Here is an 18,651-nt window from a genome sequence, read left to right as displayed (position 1 = left end):
AGCTGATGAGTTTGCTTCCATCTAAGACATGGGGAAAAACAGCCACAGGAATTGAATTGTGAATATTAGATGCAAAGCTGTTTGTAGAGGCATAGATGTTCATGTACCTGTGCTGGCACAGGAGGTATTGCTGCACAGTAGGAACATCGTTCTACACTGGCACACAACCACAGCTGCAGTGAAAGTAAACGGTGACAAACTCAAAATGAAAGAGAAAATCCTTTACACTGTGACAAGAATTTACAAGATACAAAGTTAATAAATAACTATTTTATAGTCTAAGAATATCAAGAATTATGTAGTTGCTACAAAAGTTACAAAAGAAATCAAATAATTTGTATCTATTCTTAAGTAAGTTTTTCTTTGTTAAGATAAGGAATCATATAAAGAAATGGCATGGGAATGCAATAACAGAGTCAGAGAGACTAAGAAGTAAAATGAGTTCGAGTAGCAACAATTAAAAAAAAAAAAGCAAGAAAAAGCTCTATTAATACTTCAGAAATAAGTGAAAAACAAAGGGAAGCACAGATCATTACTTCACAAGAGAAGGAGAAAACAACAGATGACTCAGAGCAGGCTGAAGCATAAGGTAATAAGGTAGACTATGCAATTAACATAGCTTCAGTTTTACCTCACTGAGTTGGAGTTCCCCCCAAGGGCAAGACACCCCATGTCACCATGGAAAATCTACATAGCTGTGAGGTAGCAAGACTGGCAGTCACAAAGTTGATGTTAAAATGGAATATATGTTGTGGCCATAAAAGATCTAGGAAGGAAAAAAAAAAAAAAAAGAACTGTTTCAGCCATTTTACAGGAACAGCATGGCATAAAGATGTACTAGGTTTTAGGGAAAAGGATGGGAGTATGACAGCAACTCGTGCTTCTGTGAAATGCATTCCCATTTTGAATGCTATCCTATTGATCTCAGAAATAACCTCTTAGATAAGAGAAGGAACAAGTGCTCATGAAAACAGCTGCTAATTTGGATAAAAGGGAGAAATAAAAGGGAGAAATTTGAGACACGATTCAATTCCAACCTGATTTAGTCAGGCTTTCAGCTACTGACTGCATATATATATATATGCATATATATATATATATATATATATATATATATATTTTAATTATAAGATCATCCTACTCCAAAGAGCACTGAAACAGTCCTTTCTGAAGTTGCTAATTTACTCACATGTTTGCAAGCTGCCAAAGTCAGCCTAGCCAAGGAAGGATTTTAAGAGCTGGATTCTTTTCCTCATGGATCACTGGGAATGGGATAGACACTGCCTGCAGCTAGGTCAGCAGCAACTCACTGTGCTCAACAGATCTGTAGAGACAGGATCAATTTGGAGACTGCAAGACTGCATCACTCAAAAGAGACAGCCTAATTCAATATCCCTAGCATGAAAATGGAATTATTTACTGTCACTTTTCAGAAAGCAACTAGAACATTTTTTTCCCCATTACATGAGAGCACACTTGAGTTATAGAAAACATGGGTGCTTTTGTATACTTGAGGCAGATGGCTAGCTGCTGCATCTTAGAAAAACACAGAGCTGCATGTTAGAAAAACAATATTCCATAAGTTAGTATTTAAATATTTATATATCAAATAGGTGAAACCAGACAGTCAAATATCTTGCATGTGTTGTTTGCATTAGATTAAGCTGTTTTGCTTGATGATGGGAACATGACATTAGGGAATGATAATGAGCCCTTCTGGGGAGTCTGACTGCCAACCAGGTAGCATCTCTGAGCAAAGCTAGCTTCCTAAATTGCTCACAATCCCAGCACTCACTCAGTATTTCTGCCAGAAGGCTCAAAGTCTGCACTGGGATTAAAGAGGGGAGAGAAATCTTGCAAGTGAAATATCAATATGTGAATGGGCTGAAGCAAATGTTCATTTACCAGCTACTTTTCACTCCCAGTGCTGCTGAGCAAAGTATTGCAGAGGGAGTGAATGGCCTGGACATCTCTGGCCGTCTACATCTGAAAGGAGTTAAAAGCTCTTGTCCTTTTGGAAGGACTGGAATTAGTAGTTCTTTCATTGACAGCATCAAGAAAATCCAAACCTGCAAGCTGCCTATTATTAAATATAATAATTACGTTAATAGATGGCTATTACAGATGTACCTCAGCCTTTCTAATGACTTCATAAGCACGTGGAACAAAATGGTTTCTATTTCCCACAGAGTTGAATGCCAGATTTAATGGTCTGTAAGATATATAAGAACTGAGCAGCACAATCCATGCTAGCATTCAGTATCCATGAAAAACAAATGTTCTCCATTGCAGTTAAACAGCAGGCATTGTATAGTTTCATACCATAATCCAAAACTTATTATAATCTTTGCCCTGAAGACAGAAGGACTAAACTGAAGTAATTCCAGTCATTTCCACGCAAAGAAGAGAATCATTGCTCAAATGTGAATCTGAATAATTCTGTACCCAAATTACTCAAAAGGACAAGGTGGTTCAAAGTTGTTGTGAAATGTATAATTCTTCCACTGACTTACAAGCAACTGGATCTTAATGCAGTTTGCTTTCAGTAAACAGATTGTTCAAAGCATGAATTTCTTTCTACGAGACCAGGAGATGCTGCAGACTGGTATGGTTGGAGGAGAAAGAGAGACTTGATTCTTCTCCAATTCACCAAGTGACAGAAGAGTCAAATGAAAAATAGATCCTGTACCCACATCCTCATCTAACACAGTAGCTCCATAGTCCAGAAAAGGTTTTATACAGATATAGGGATGTTCTCTTACTCCTGTGCCACATAAGCATGTATTTCAAGGTCAGCAACAGTCCCGTTGAGTGGGAAGGAAGAAACACAGGTAAGGATGAATACAAGAGATGACTCCATCTCTACTGTGTGACTTGGAGCAGCAACTTGGAGAAACAAGCTAAATGCAAGGCAACAAAACAAGAAAAGCTTTCCTGCCTGTTTTCTATGACAAACCTCTTGTAAACTACGGTGGCTGCACCTTCTACTGGTGTGCAAATTACATCCCTCTGACCCTCCTGCTCACTGCACTTTACAGACTGTTCCTGCATTTCATCCAAATGTTGCCAGATTACCAAAACAAACAGCCAAATTATCACACATATTCCAAAATCCACTTCAAAGCGCTAAATGTAACAACGCAATAAAATGGTACCTATTACATTACATTCAAAATCCAAGCACCTAAAAGCATGAAAATGAATAATTAAGAACATCAGCCTTCTGCTGCCCGCAATATGGCCACTTTATGCCTGTTTCATCACAACGCCATTAACTGTCACAGTTTGATTGTTTTTAAAATGTATAATTTTGTTTTCTTGATGTCAGTAGCTAAATGTGTTCACTGAGAAGAGTGGGATCTGGACGGAAGGTACCTAGAAACAGCTTCATTAAAGTTATTAAGGAAACATTAAGGAAACAAAAAAAGGAAGTATTGTTCAGCTTTCAAAAATAGATTATACTGAATATTGCCCTTTGGCTTTTACTGACATCTAATAGGGAATGAAAGGCATAAAGCACATTAACCCATAAAGCAATTGAGTCTGACAGAACCTGAAAGCAGAAGTTGAAAATACAAAGATCATCAAATGTAGAATAGTCCTATAGCCAGGAGACAGGACTGTGATAGAACAGCCAAAGACTTTGTAAACTTCTAAACAGATGGCTCTCCCCACCACAAAATCACAGCATTTCTCAGCAAGTTTCTCCTGCGTCAAAGCAGTCATGACATGTTTTCATGAGGAAGACGTGAATTAAATGGAAAGTCTAAACTGATTTCTTGTACTAAAGTTACATTTCAACCACACCAACCTCAAGTTTTAGGATAAAGTTGATATTAAAAGGTTTGAATCAACATTCGTACAAATGATTATAATGTAACATTAGTCAGCTTTGAATTCTCTGTCATTTGACTGGCAAGAGACATGAGATAGAGACAGGCATAGAAAACATTTCAGAACTTCATGAACAAGTCCAAATTTTACATTCTCAAATGCAAGAACTGGAACCAGAAATCATGTTCTTTTCAAAGTCCATTGGATCTATGCAATTCACATCAGCATTGCTACAACATCATTTTTGTATCTACCTAAGCCAGAGACTGAAACATCAAGACTGAGTTTTGCAGGTTTGCCCTTGCGCAGCCTTCCTGATTGCTTTTATTTAAGCAGGACCTGATCATATTGCTGGAACCTTCAGGGATAATCCTGAAGGGAGACGAGCACAGCTTTAAAAGGATTCAGGAGCAGTGTGGATAAATACGTGAAGAAGTTGGAACCTTAGCATTGATTTCACAAGCTGGAAGAAAACAGATCAAATTTAATTATTCATCCAACTCCAGTCATTGATTAAATCTATAGCTGGTGGCTAAGGGCTCAAGCTGACAGATTTGCAATCAAACAAAATTTACTACCTGAAATATTTCCACTTGGCATAGCAAGCTGTAGTTTCATCTTCTCTCATTTTTGAGATATACTTGGTTAATATCTCATTATCTTGATTATGTAAGAGAGAGGGAGGAAAGAATTTCCATTTTTCTAACCTGCATTTCAAACTCAATAGATATTTCTGTGCTTTTACAAAAAAAAATAATTGTCTATAAAATATAATTATGTTATTTAAAAAGGAAAGGAAATATTTGGAGCTACATTTATAAGGCAGTGTTTGCCATTAGTCAATGAATATGGTCAGGTTGTTTAAATTCTTGAAACTGTGATAGGAGCAGGCACAACTTACTTTCTGTCTTCAATATTTTACCATTGGCCATGGCTGAATACTGTTATTTGCAGCTGTGAAGTACTGAAGTATTAGGCTAAGACCATTGTAGGAAGCAAGATATCTGACTTCATCAATCAATAGTCTAATCCAATTCAGAAAGTCATATGTACCTATCTATTTTAAAACCCACAGAAATATAAATGTTACACAAGTGGATCTAATAAAATCAGGCATCTTCAATGGTCTAATTTCAATCCTCAAGCCAGAATGCTACTGGTGTAGCATATATAAACTCAATTTCAAATGGCTCTTGAAAGAGACAGCTTCTTGTTTATGTTTGGCCCATCAGAAGTTTTCTTTTGGGGGAAGCTAAGTACTGATGAAATGCCATGCCTTTGCAGGCTCCTTCCTTTCTGCAGAGCTCATAAGTCATCAGAATGTCCTGCAACGTGCTGTGATTTCTAGTACAAGCAGAATGTATGCATCAGTGCAATTCATACCAAGATGACACTCGAGGCACACAAAAAAAAAAAACAATGGGAGGCATATTGTTTTTGTCTTTTCCAACACAGAAAACAATCAAGAAATGTCAGTCTTGACATGTGCAAGGAGCTTCACGAAGGATAAGATTTTAAGCTGGTTCTCTTCCTATTTATATTTGTCTTTCTACTGCCAGAATTATCTTTTCTTTCACTGAATTAACTATTGATTTACTCAAGTGCGAGTGAGCCAAGTCCTGTTTAAAATCAGCATTGTGATTTTCTCAATTGTTTCAACTTTTTTATTAAAAAAAAAAATATTCAAGTTTTCCAAAAACTGGACTTAAGTTGTTTTGGTCAAGTTCCCAACTTCATGGAAATTGCATTATTAATATCACCTCATTTCCAAACAAGGTTTTATACTTTTTTTTTTCCCATCTCACAGCCTTCCTTCGCATAATCGCTATAATTATTCTTTTTAGCAAAAGCACTTGAACATTTGAGAAAAATGTCTTATTGAATCCCTAATAAAATAGGGACACATCAATTATATGCTAGAAGGGAAAAGATTCACCAGCAACTGCAAATTACAAAGGTTGCAAAGTGCCTTGATGAGCTGACTTTAGCTCTGATTGATAAACAGCAGTAGATATGCATAAGAGAGTGTGGGTGCCTCCAGCATGTCTCTGCCTTCAGTGAAGCCAGAGAAGAGGGAAAACAAAGTGCTTTACAGAAATCCATTCTCTTGCCTGGACTGATAAGCTTACAAAATAAATAATATGCATTAAACATAAGTAAGGAGAATACAGAGAGCATTTGTCTTCATCTATACTGTTTCAGAATATTCATCCAAATTCATCTCCTGTGCTGTTTCTGTGGGGATAAATGGATAAACGTGGCTCACTCTTGAATTGTATTCTCATCTGAACAAAATCAGTGATGATAGCTGTGTGAAAACCTAGGACTGAGATCCAGCTCCTTAATGCCTAGTGAAAAAGCAGCACAGCTTCAATTGAAAGGGTATCCAAACTGCCCTGCCAGAAGTGAGTGGGCAGATTACAAAAAGGAACAGAAAATGCATTGCCCCAATGACAGAAGACATCAGCAATGGCATATCAAGCAGCATTTACAGAGACACATATCCCATCTATCTCCTGCTCTACATAGGACAGAGAGACAACCAGCCCACATAACTTCCTTTGCTACCACAAATGTGGAAAAACCTTAAGTTTAAAGTTACAGAAGAATCACTTCTCTTTGTCATACCTGCACACATCAGTGCCCACAATGGAAACAAACTGCTCCCAAAGAACATCTTAGCAGCAGTTCCTAGTAAAGTATCCCAATCTTTGCAACAGGAGATTTTTAAGCACCATGTGGCAAAGATGAGTACAGTTTTCACCCAGTATGAAAAGATGTGAAAAATAACACCTCCAACATAGAAAAAAGCTTTTAAGATTTTGGGAAACAAATTTTAATCTTTAGAATTTTGAAGGGGAGCAGGCTTCTCTTTGTCAATTTCAGGCATTAGTACAAACAGACAATGGAGAAGTGATACACAAACTCTTTCATGTTAAGCATGCTTTCAATGCACCCACTGATTTCTTAGATACATTCTGCTGTGTTTTTCAGAAATCCCACACCAATATTATTCATCTATGACAAGAATATATAGTGGGCCATATTATACCCACTACTATAGCAGCAAGTCCTACAGCTTTTTCCCCTCCAGTGACTCCTAGGAGAAATTATAATTTTCAGCAATATACAGTTGTTCACTATAGTTACAACTTATGATTCACAATTACATGCTGTATCAGTGGCAAAACTCCACTGACAGGGAGAAAAAAATGCAATAAAAGTACCATTGCTGAATTCCCTAGAGGAAAATCCACTCTTCTGTTGGTAGAGCAATAACCAAGTTCAGTGTCTGTAGTGAATACTACTTCTCACTGCTATATCACTTAGCATTTCCTACGAAATCACTTCTGTACCTTAAAAGTTAAATTCCCTGGTGATTCAAAAAAATGGAGGACAGAATTCTTACACCTGTTACATATCAGTTGTAGAAGACCCTCTCCTGCATTTTTTTTTTAATCAATATCTTTCCATGGCTTCCATCTTTCCAAGAAAATTATTCTGCAAACCGGTTCTTTGTAATTTTACCTCTTTCAAAGCTGTCCAAGTTGCTTCAGTATTTCATTGTAATCTGACCCACACCTAAATTCTGAAAGCTTGTTTTAGAAATGTAAGGCTACTAAGAATCATTACACCAAAATAAATAATATTTACTATCAATTCAGTTGGATGCTGCCTTAAAACTAAGAGCCCAAACAACTCCCAGACCATCACAGCAGAGTGGACAACTCTCCTCTTTTACTCTCCACTCCTGTTTTCTTTCTATACAATTTAAGTCAAAATTGCAAACACTCCTTACCTTGCAGATGATACGCAGAAAGCTATCCCAGCCAAGTCAGTTATCACCTTGGAGAGCCTCCTAAGTAGAACATGGATGGGTAAGAGGCAAAGCAGAGACAAGCAGTCTGTAGGGCAGCCCTGTAATCCAATAAGCTCCTCTGTTTGCACTGAGGTGAAAGGTGTCTTGGCTTTTCATTTAGAAATCTAGATAACGATTAAAATTCTGGAATACTCCAACAACAGCTGCTTTAAACAGAAGTTACCAGATGGCAATATTTGTGTGGGTATCACGAAGTCTGGCAAGGAACAAACTAATGATGTACAAAATGCTTTGATGCACAGCCTTCAAGCACTAAACTTAAAGTGAAATGAAGCTTCGTGCAAGGACTCGTCTATCCTGCCTTTCACTTAAGTGGGAAAAAAAAAATTAACAATACAAGTGTACAGACAAGGAGTTACTTGGCACAGCGTTGTTGGGATTGAAATGAGTACCATCTCTCACCGTGGCTAATATTTGTGAATTTGTATGCAAATTTTGCAAAAAAGCTCTAGGCTAGGACACATTTTAGATGTATTGCTGTGAAGTTTCCCAGTGGGTGTTTGGAACATACATAAAAATACAAAGATTAGAGCACAGGCCTCTTTCAATCGTATTTTAGAAATGGAATATAATGACAGCTTAAAATCCCAAATCCAGTGAAGCCTGTTAAGTTCAAGAAAGTTCATCTTCAGAAATAATATCCTTAAAAACATACGGTAAACACAGACAAGACAAGCCCCTACAAAGGTTTAAGGAGGAAATTTCAGGGCTATGTGCCATACGCATAAATATAACAGACTCTGATTAAACACTTTTGGTATGTCCTTCAATGGTCAACAGCAGAAGTGACAGAAACAGTAAGAAACAGCAGCAACTGCAGCCTGCTTTTAAAAAAACAAAAATGATTTACTGAAGACATCCACAGAGCACGGTACATGCACTGTGAAATAAAAGCATACTTTAAATTTTCTCCTGTTTACAGCAACATATGGCTGTGGTCCACCTCTCCACTGTTACTCCAGAGTTCATGTACCACATTTATAATGAACTTGGACAACCTAAATGCAAAGCTAAAACCAGGCCTTCAGGTGCACACGATTTCACCTTTTCACTCCAACTTCGAGCATTTACAGCAGAAAAGCAGTAACCTATGTAAAGAATATACATTTACAGGTCAGAGCTCAGGTGCAATCTCTCTGAAAATTGTGTTGAACAGGTAAGCTCACTGATTTCAATTGCAATACTGAAACCTTTATCAAAGAATACCAAAAAAATGTTGATTGATTAGTTCTGCATTTTTATCCAGCATTGATGGAATGGTCACTGATTTATTTTTATTTTGTACTGAAAAGTATAGCAAACTTGCTTTGCATTAAATACTTCATTTCCCATAACTTCTTTTTTTTTTCCCCCCTTATAAAATTTGCAGAAATCTTTTGACAAATAACAGGTAATCAAAGCCTAACCAAGTTGAGATAAATTATAATGATAGTTACAAATCAGAACAAATATGTAGCTCAATAAAGCACAAATGCATTACTCATTAATATCTGTGCTTTTAGGAAAGAGTTTCCATATCATAAACAACCGTTTAAAGTAAGCTGTAGTGAAATTCACTACAGATGGTTTAAATTATTTACTGGTCTGTGACTCCAGTGACGGTCCTCCAATCCTCTACCTTGCTATTCAAGACTTCTGAGAAACAAAATTGAGTAATAATTATCATCTCTAGAAATTTTAGACAGAATAATTACATTGAATCATACCAACTTATTTATGTATTTTTTCATTTGTTCTGTTGGACTATTTCTCCAAGACAACTATTATATTCAATATCCTCACTGTATTAGCATCCTGCAGTAATGTATTTAAGTTGAGCATGTTTATTATATTTATTAACCAAAGAACAAAAATAATAGAATGAGATGTAATAGAACACATACATCTTCTGTGCAGTTAGCAAGCAATATATTTAATTGTTTCTCCATGTTTTTTTTTTTCTTTCTTTATTTCAATTAGTGCCAGCAGATTCTAAATTCAACACAATTTACTTAGTACAAAGCATGTTCTGCAATAGGGGTCTGAGCAACTCTGAAGTTTACATACTACTGTAGCCATGGAAATTTCTGCAGGAAAAGTGAGAAGTTCACTGGAAAGCAACTGTACGTCTGCATCAGGAAGGAGAGAAACATCCTACATAACTCTGCACCCCTCAGCAAGAATAAGGTCATATAATGTCCTGTCTACCTGTAGCACTTGGCAGTGACACATGAAGAAACCTGGCCCATGCACTCCCCTTTTCCCAGCACCTGAAGTGTGAGAAAAGCTCTCATGCAAGAACAAAGAGCCAGAATGCACTTGTGCTATATGAAATGAGTTGGAGGACCGGACAGGAGGTTGTGAAAGCTGCAAATGGCCCACGGTAGAAGGTCAGAGGCTCAGCAGCTGCTGAGACAAATGACCTAGGTCACTGTCACTGGCCACCATTCCTGGCATGAAGACATCAGATCCAGAGCATGAGAATGACACACAGCATATCCTGTCCCCAGTTACAGAGGAGAAAAGGTGCAGAAGTCAGCCAGCTCAGTGCCTACCTTTCAGAACAGAGAGATATGCATCAGAGGACAAAAACTGGGTCAGCAGAAATCCCCTCTCCCAGCAGATCCTCCCAGATACCTCACAATAACATTACCTTGTTTTAAATGGATGAGCCGTCATTGTTTTACCCTGACTTATTCCATCAACATTTCCACTTTCCCCAGAGATGGGCTTAAGCCACAAACTTCACATGCAGCTCTAAATTCCCCTGAATTTTCAGATGAAGAGACATGCCAGGAATTTAAAATTTATTTTCCCGTAGCTGGGAAATTATTCTTACAAAACAACAGTCCTCTACAGTAAGTGAGCACACATTTCATTCTCCTAAACTGTGTGCACAACTATACAATCAAGCTGGTCCTATGCTGTTCATTATTAGCTTATATCATTAAGCATGATTTCTCTTTGGTCACATCCACATACTGAAGTATTTAGTATAATAGAACCAGCAGCATTCTTTTTAAGCAATGGATGAAAAGCAACAAAAGTAGAGAAAATGCGCATCCAACATACTGCTGGAATTCAGATGTAAAAATACACCTAAAATGCTAAAGGATCCTAGGGCCTAAGGAGATATTTTGTCTCTTGAATTACCATAGGACCTTTTACATGAAATTAGGATTGGACACAAATAGTCATTTGGATCAGGCACTGCTGCCTTAAAATTTAATCTACGTTTCATTTGAAGAAATTCTAGGGGTCGTCCTACCGTCTTTAAAACAAACTGAAAACTGTTGCAAGGCAGAGGGAGCAGGAGCCAGCTGTCTGATATGTTATTACATACTGAGTACTATTTAAAAGTACTTAATTTCTTCGATACTGCCTTCAATTTCTCATACTCTATCTTCATAACGTACACACTCTTTCTGCTTTTTGAAAATAAGGTTATGAGAAGTAATTTAACAATCCACCAGATAAAGTGGGGTAGAAGTTAAAGCCATAGAAGGTGCCTCACTCTTTCTGGCCATAAATAAGTGTCAGTATCAGTCTGTAAAAATCAAATTGCTTGACTACTCTTTTTCAGGACAACATCCAAAGTGCTATCTCATTTCCAGTGTGGCATGAAAACAGAACCAAAACAATACCAGCATCTTCTACCTTGGATGCATGATTTCATTTTAAAAATATTTCCTATGACTCTATTCAAAATAAACAGAAAGGACCTTACAACCTGAATCAGAAAGTGACAAATATAATATTCCCCAAGGTGACACCCTCATTATTTTTTATAACTCTTGCTCTACTCTATCTGCTAAAACAGTCACCCAATAAGTCAACTTTAGGAGAAGTTCCTGCTTCTACATATTTATTTTTATTAGCATGCATCCATACCAAATTCACGTAAGGCTTGCCTACTTTTTGATCATCTCTTTACACCTTGTGATCAGGCAGTAAGTATAACCAATGCAGCTCAATCTTATCTTTCACGGCAAAATTGCTGAGAAGCAAGAATTTCATCTTTTTCTAATGCTGAATCTAGCTTTAACCTATATGAATATAGAGTGGGTATCATGCCTTAGCAAATACCCTAGATCAGCGTTTCAATTACTTTTACTAACTTAATAGGAAAGAAATATTAATAAAATTACCTTGATATTCAGTCTTACTATGATTTGTACAAATTTTTTTTTTTTTTAAACAAGTACTCCCAGATTCTCATTCTCATAGAAGGAAAGCAACTCATTTTCATCCAAAGATAATGATGTATTAAGACAGGAAGAATTTCAGGTGATGCACAGGTCCTAACAAAAATAGCAGCAGGGTAGAACAGGGGCAATGTGTTCTTTAAAGACATTTGGCAAATTGAATTTTCATGTCAAGCTGTATCTACTATTTGCAAGTGATCCTTCCCAAACATCTGCAAGAATAGCAAATGGTGCTAGGTATTTCCTAGGTTTACTGATTCCAATATCCACAGGTAAAAATAACCATGCTAAGAATGCTTCTTTCAATAGACTAATATAAAAATATAAACTTATTTTACATCACAAAGATGCTCACAGGGGTTTTCTTTATGCTCATCTATGTTATCAAGCACAAGCTGGACCTCAACATGAAGGTACCATGAGCAATTCTGTCCACGACCTCTCTGTTTAGACTGGTAAATTGCAATAAAGTGTGTCTTTTGAGTTGGAGCACTCAATGTCTGGTTAAATACCTTTTACACAGATCTGCTTCACAATCCCTTTATAAAGTTCCCTGTGCAGGTAAACAGTGCTCAGCACAAATGAGAGCCCAACTGTAAATATAGACAGTTGTCTTTAGCATTGTGTTTCTTACCACATTAATTTCCTGCATTCCTGTTCCAACATGAATGCCATTTCCCAGTGCAGAGGAGTGTCAGCTGTAGACAGTTTACAGAGATCAGCCTCAGGGTACTAATACTCTGGAATAAAAAACTTACTCGTTCCTTAGAGACTCCTGTCATCTCTGGAATGAAGGCTGATTTGGCAGCACACAGACAGGATACTAAGTGTACTTTCTGGAGCAGGGATTCCTAAAATGTTCCCAGCAGTGGGAAAGATTATTCTTTCTGTAGTATCACTACTGGAATTGCATATTTTTAGAAGCCAGGGAATGACTTTGAGGAATGGTTGATTCATCTCCTTTAATTCCCACTACCACCAAATGTTTTCAGACCATTCTCCTTGCCCTTGGCAGGCTGGTCACTCACTTCATCTCCTTGTGTAAAAGTGTGAGGGAGGAAAGAATGCTTTACAGCTGCCAGGAAGAAGTGGTTGCAAGAAACTACAGAAGGGAACAAGAAGAAAATAAGGTGTGTGGATAGGCTTGTCTTTTTATTATCTCTCTATGCAATAAGGATCCAAGCCATAGCATCATCTCATAGCACATATTGTCTCACATAGAGTTAAATCATTTTTTAATTTGGAAACAACCAGCTAGCAAGAATGCTAGCTGGCAGTACACAGCAGCTCCTTCATCCAAGTAAGGATTCATATCTCCAAGGAGGACACATTCCTTCTGCTGCCAGTGAGCCATTTCCTATGTCATGCCAAAGAGTCAGCAGAAGGCCTGTCAGTCAGGACAAACTGCATAGATCCAAACACACTTTGCCATGCCGTTCTCCCAGAGTCAGCTACTGAACTGAGGGAAGAACATACAGCAGCAGTGGATGAAAAGGGTGAAAAGTTGACCTCCAGTTCACAAGTGCATGAGCAAAACAGGAGAGATATTACTTACACCATCCTGAATGATATTCATCCCCAAACCCACGTTCACACATGTCCACACAAACCAGTACTGAAACCCACAATACAATGGGGTGCACCACACTGTTACTCACCATTCTATAGACCCATCCTTCCCACGTTCCCCAAATAGAGACTAACCATTCTCTCTGTAGTGCAGGACTGTCCTTGTTATATTTCTGTCATTTCCTTCACTCTCATTTTTCTCAGTCCTTCTGTGGAGGTGAGGTCACTACTGTATCCTTACAATCACCCTAGGGCAGCCATTCTTACCTTCCTGCACAAGGGTCTTCACCAGCAGCAGCTGACATAGCTCATGTGATCATAAGCAATGTATCATACGCGGCCCTGGTTTAGCTGAGAAGCAGCTTTACATGGAAACAGAAGAGTGAAGAAACAAAGATGGACGTATCATTCATCTCTCAGATATGTCTGGAAGTACGTGTTGCTGCAACAGATTTACAAATGAACGAGTTTGTTGGTTTTGTTTTTTTTTTTTAAATAATATAATTTGTTGTCAGTGCTCAGGGTTATTTTTGGCCAAGAATGTTATTCTTTGAGTGCCTGAACTCCTCTGAAGGCTTCTTCCTCCTGTGAACTACAACTGGTTCATGGAGCAGCCTCCAAGTCCTGTGTGGTAAGCTGTCAATTCCAAGAAGAATGAGTCAAGTGTTTGCCCACATGAAATTCATTCCCTGTTATTTTAGGAAGAGGCAGAGAGGCTCATAACTCATTCTCATCACTGCTGGGAAGCAATCACCAGGTCTCTTGCACAATTCAGAGAAGAGGTCTTCATAGTGATTTAAGCAACACGTTTCAGCCAAGGTAATGCATGACATAGCAGTGTCATGGAACAAGCATTTTAAATAAGAATTAAATGGGTACTTCTGCACTTTATTTCAACAGTGATCACCCATCTGCATCCAATTTAAGATTTAGAGTTTTTTAATAAGATTTTCAACAATAGTTATTTTTAAACTAATCAATAAAAATAATTACATTACTGAATAATGATAGCAATGACTTGAATTGCTCTCACTACCATGAATTAAATCCCAGATATCCATCAGCATCTATGCTGGCCACTTTTCCCTTGACTGTGAAGGGTTTGGAAGCACTGAGTCCTGGGTTTAATTTTGGAAACGCGATTCTCACCTTGCAAAATGATATTTGATCAAGCTTTTCTCTAAAAAAAAATAAATAAAATAAAATAAAAAAAAAAATAAAAAAAAATAGACTTTAATAGTTCTTTTTGCTATGCAGAGGTATCTTCTGCAGTTAATATAGAAAGCAGCGCTTCAGTAACCCAGCTGAAGGTGTTAAGTCTGTAGATCAAGCCTAACATTATCAAAGGGCCTAGAGGTAGTCTCTACCAGATTGGAAATTTGTGTCTTGAGAGCCAGCATAGAGACTAAATTACTGTAATACTCCATATGCTGGTGGACAGGATCATCTTGACTCAGGTACTTTATTTATATCTGTAATGCCAAATTTGTGCCATTACTTCAGGGCGTGTATAACTTACCAGCCCTGCTTAAAAAGTCTACAGAATGAGTTAATGGTGTGCTTCTAAGCATGGCGTATAGATTTCTTGCTTCAATTCCCAAATGTTGCTTTTCCATACAGCATTGCATTCATACACATAGACTTCTATGAAAGATCAAGAGACACAGTCTATTATACAGGCACACGCAGAAATAGTACACATCTGAGTACAATGCCACAAAAAAAAAAAAAAAGAGTGGCAAACGGTCACAGTTGCTGAGACTGAGGCTAAATTTACTCATAAAACTTCTCTGTCAACAAGTTATTTAAGGCTTGTCACTATATTTTTATCCTTCCTGCAGGTTTGAGTTTCTAGATCGTTACTGCAAATTAATGATAAAGATGTTTGAACTTCCTTCCAGTGGTTGGAAACATGTATTTTAGAAACATATTCCTATACTAGTTTATCACAGGCTGAATTTAAAGGTTTCCAAGAAGCATATCAGGCTATTTATATATTAGATGAAAAACAAGAAGGATAGACATTACTTTTAAAATTTCAGCAACAATAAGAGTAACTTACAATTACACCATTCAGACATATTCTGGAAATAAATGAGCAGATATGAATATGTCTGTAAGTACTAATCAGCTTAGCTTAGTTATAAGCGAGAATGTAGATTTTTCACAACGTGTAGTTTATACTAAATGAAAAAGAAACGTGATGAAAACAGTCTGAAAAATAGCCTGCAGTCTTTATTGTGTGCTTGAATTTGCAAGGTGCACAACCTCCATTAATGTTCACAGGGTAGCATAAGAGCTGGCAGTTGGCATGATCTCTAAAGTAAAACTCACGCTTCAGAGAGTTGCTTAAGGGAATGGTCTGCTTCCTCAGCAATAGATTTGTTTGTGGCAACCACAGACAATAGCATGTTTAAATTCCTGTACTATAAGTAGCCTACACCTAAAAGATTGAATGTCACACTGATTCAGATGGCATCCTTGACTACTGCTACCACTTCATGATATAGAAGTTATGTTAAACTCATGTAACTGCAGCTTTCTGCAAAGAAATTTTACAATAGGAAGGCCACAGAAAACTTCATAGAAAACTACAAATACAGTATAGTACCTCCAGCTTATGATAATGCCTGCTGAAAGAAAGAAGGCAGAAGGATTCCTTCGAAAATCCCAGACTGCCAAAGGTTTAGAGTCTCCACTTACGATATTTATACTTCTGAAAATTATGGTTTAAAGCCTCTGAAGAATTTTGCTAGTACAACTCCATTTGAAAGTTTAGTCTTGATGTTTGTTTTACTACAGTATTCTCAGCAATAGTAGGATTAGCACTATACACTAAAGAGCGTAGTCAGAACAGAAGTACTTCAGACCTCTTCAGCAGTACAGCAAGAGGACATCTCTCATAGATCAGTCTAGGTTTTAAGGTGGAATAGCATCTCACTGTTACCTCCTTTACCTATCTTTTTGAGTGTACAACATGGAAGTTCTTTCCTACTTTCTGGTGTAGATCTGCTCGTGCATTCAAGATAGAGGAGGTGGAGAGAGGGGTGTTAGGAAGGGAGAGAGAAAAGGAAGGGCAAGCTGGTCAATGTTTTTCTTTTGGCTTGTTTTTATGAGTCACCCCACTAAGTATTTGCATTAGCAGATCTCCTGCTGCTGCTAGATCATTCAATTGTTTGTTTAGTTGTTCTGCCTCATGAAAAATCCAACAACACTGAATTTTTATAGAACTTTGTATTTTACTAAATAATTAAATCTCTAAGAACCAAATAAGTGCCCATTTCTGTGGTCCCTAAAGCAATAGAAGCTCCCCCAAACTCTGTGCTACTCCTTACTTCACTGAAGGTTACAGAACCATACTTTTGCTTCCTGATTGAGCTTGACCAGAAAAAGTGAAAACAACATAACTGAAATATCACAATAACCAAGTTTAAAGTTCAAAAGTTTTTACTCAAACGTGTGAGTTGAAGTATAATGTTGCTTAATGCAGAGCTACATTGGTGAAACCAAACATTTAGTATAACTTTGATCAAATCACTTTGAAAGAGTTGCATCTCTCCCTTCAGGTGTGAAACTAATATTGCTCGAATGCATATCAGATTAGATTCTGCACAGGCACCAAAGTTGTCACTGCCTTCTTCCTGCAGAACAGAGTCATCAGAAAATCTTCCTACAGTGTTGAAAAAAATTAGGAACCTAAGCAAAATGCTATCACAGCCAGCAGCCTACCAGCAGCTAAGTCCTAAGGAAAGCAAATAAAAAACACTTTTTTTTTCCTGTCTATAGAGACTAAACAGCAATTTTCTCTTCAGTGTTCTTTATCTCTTGCTTATTCAACCTTCTAGATTACCTTAACATTCTGCTTCCAATAAACCTTTTTTCATTTACAAGAGTGTCAGCATATGTTAATTTAAATAAAAGCTAGAAATCTGTTCATTAGATTAAAAGGCAATAAAAATATCAGAACTTACCTGTTCACAGAGGAGGGTTCTGATTTCCAATCTGTGTGACAGACTTGATTCCAAGAGGAGTATTTGAAAACGAAGCTCTTCAAAACAGTTCTATATCTTCTTTGTGAGTTGCTCACTTCATTTTTCCATCTCTTCAATCAAAACAATGACTGATAAGGGAAAAATGGCTGCTTAAAAGCCATAAAAACCTTGTCCTGGTTCCAAAGAATCAGCAGATTAAAAAGAGCTTTTCTTCATCACAGACTTCTCTCCACGCAATTTTCTCTTAAGAACAGTTCAGTCCCAAACAACGAGTGCATATAAATGGTGTCTTCTTATCACATCTGTTCCTGGTGTGAATTCAGAGATGCAAGTGCTGACTTCAGTAACAAAAATACTTTTTTAAAAAAGTTGCTTGTTATTCTTGCTGCACCAACATAACTGAGGGAATATGAGCTATAGCTCTTCACCATCATCAACAGAACCATGGGGTAATTAAAGGTCTCACTGCCTCAGTGAGATTTAAAACATAGCGTACCCATCCTTCAAAGCATTTGTCACCTGTTGTCTGCTAGAAGACACAAAGCTAGCAAATAAAGTTTATAGTTGCTTGGTTTCATCTGAAGTCTGTTAGGGAGATAAAGTTTCTCTTCCACTTACTACCTGGGCATGTATATTTTTTAGAAGTTGCTGGAAATATTAAACCACATTTTAGAAAATTGTTTAAGTCCCCTCCTATGCAACTTTATTGCTTTATTCTATATACATTCTTGCTCAAAATGCCACTCAGACTCAAGACACCTTTCAAAGGGGGATGTCACTTGGATAACTTTGGAACAGCAGCATCACTCTACGTAAAACATACAGCAAGAGACTGGTGTAACATATCTTCTGTAGCTTATACTATTTTCCACAGCGTTCTACTGATGTTTAAAACCCTTTAACTGTACTTAAGACACATCAGTGATCAATATGGAATGGTATCAATATGCCTGTGGTATTTGGACATTCCCGCCTGCTACTGTGGCCTGCAATTCATCCACTGAGAGTTCCTCAGTTTCAGTTTAGCTGTGACACAACTTGCCAACAATTTCTTTTGGATATAAATTCATCCAAAAAGCAGATCTGAATAACCACTTTAAGAAATGCAGAAAATTTCAGAGTAGATCTCACACAAAATCTAGTCCATCTTTTGGTCACTTAAAGCACATAACGGACTTGGTGATGGAATGGC

General features: G+C 37.4%; 1 protein-coding gene across 5 annotated transcripts in view; it reads right to left on the bottom strand.

The window, feature by feature from the left end:
- KCNK2 (potassium two pore domain channel subfamily K member 2) overlaps positions 1 to 18,307 on the bottom strand; it is a 125,452-nt gene extending 107,145 nt beyond the window's left edge. For 2 of the 5 annotated variants that reach the window (XR_007375337.1, XM_048936857.1), the window contains exon 1: positions 17,439 to 18,306. The gene's annotated coding sequence lies outside the window, so the exon portion shown is untranslated. Of the gene's footprint in view, positions 1 to 631; positions 654 to 17,438 lie in introns of those variants that run through there. The other 3 variants (XM_048936856.1, XM_048936851.1, XM_048936852.1) reach the window with 3 other exon arrangements.
- Positions 18,308 to 18,651: the final 344 nt, after the last annotated feature.

Source organism: Lagopus muta, chromosome 2 (assembly GCF_023343835.1).
Source record: "Lagopus muta isolate bLagMut1 chromosome 2, bLagMut1 primary, whole genome shotgun sequence".
NCBI classification, from domain to species: Eukaryota; Metazoa; Chordata; class Aves; order Galliformes; family Phasianidae; genus Lagopus; species Lagopus muta.
This window is presented reverse-complemented; position numbering and strand designations above follow the sequence as displayed.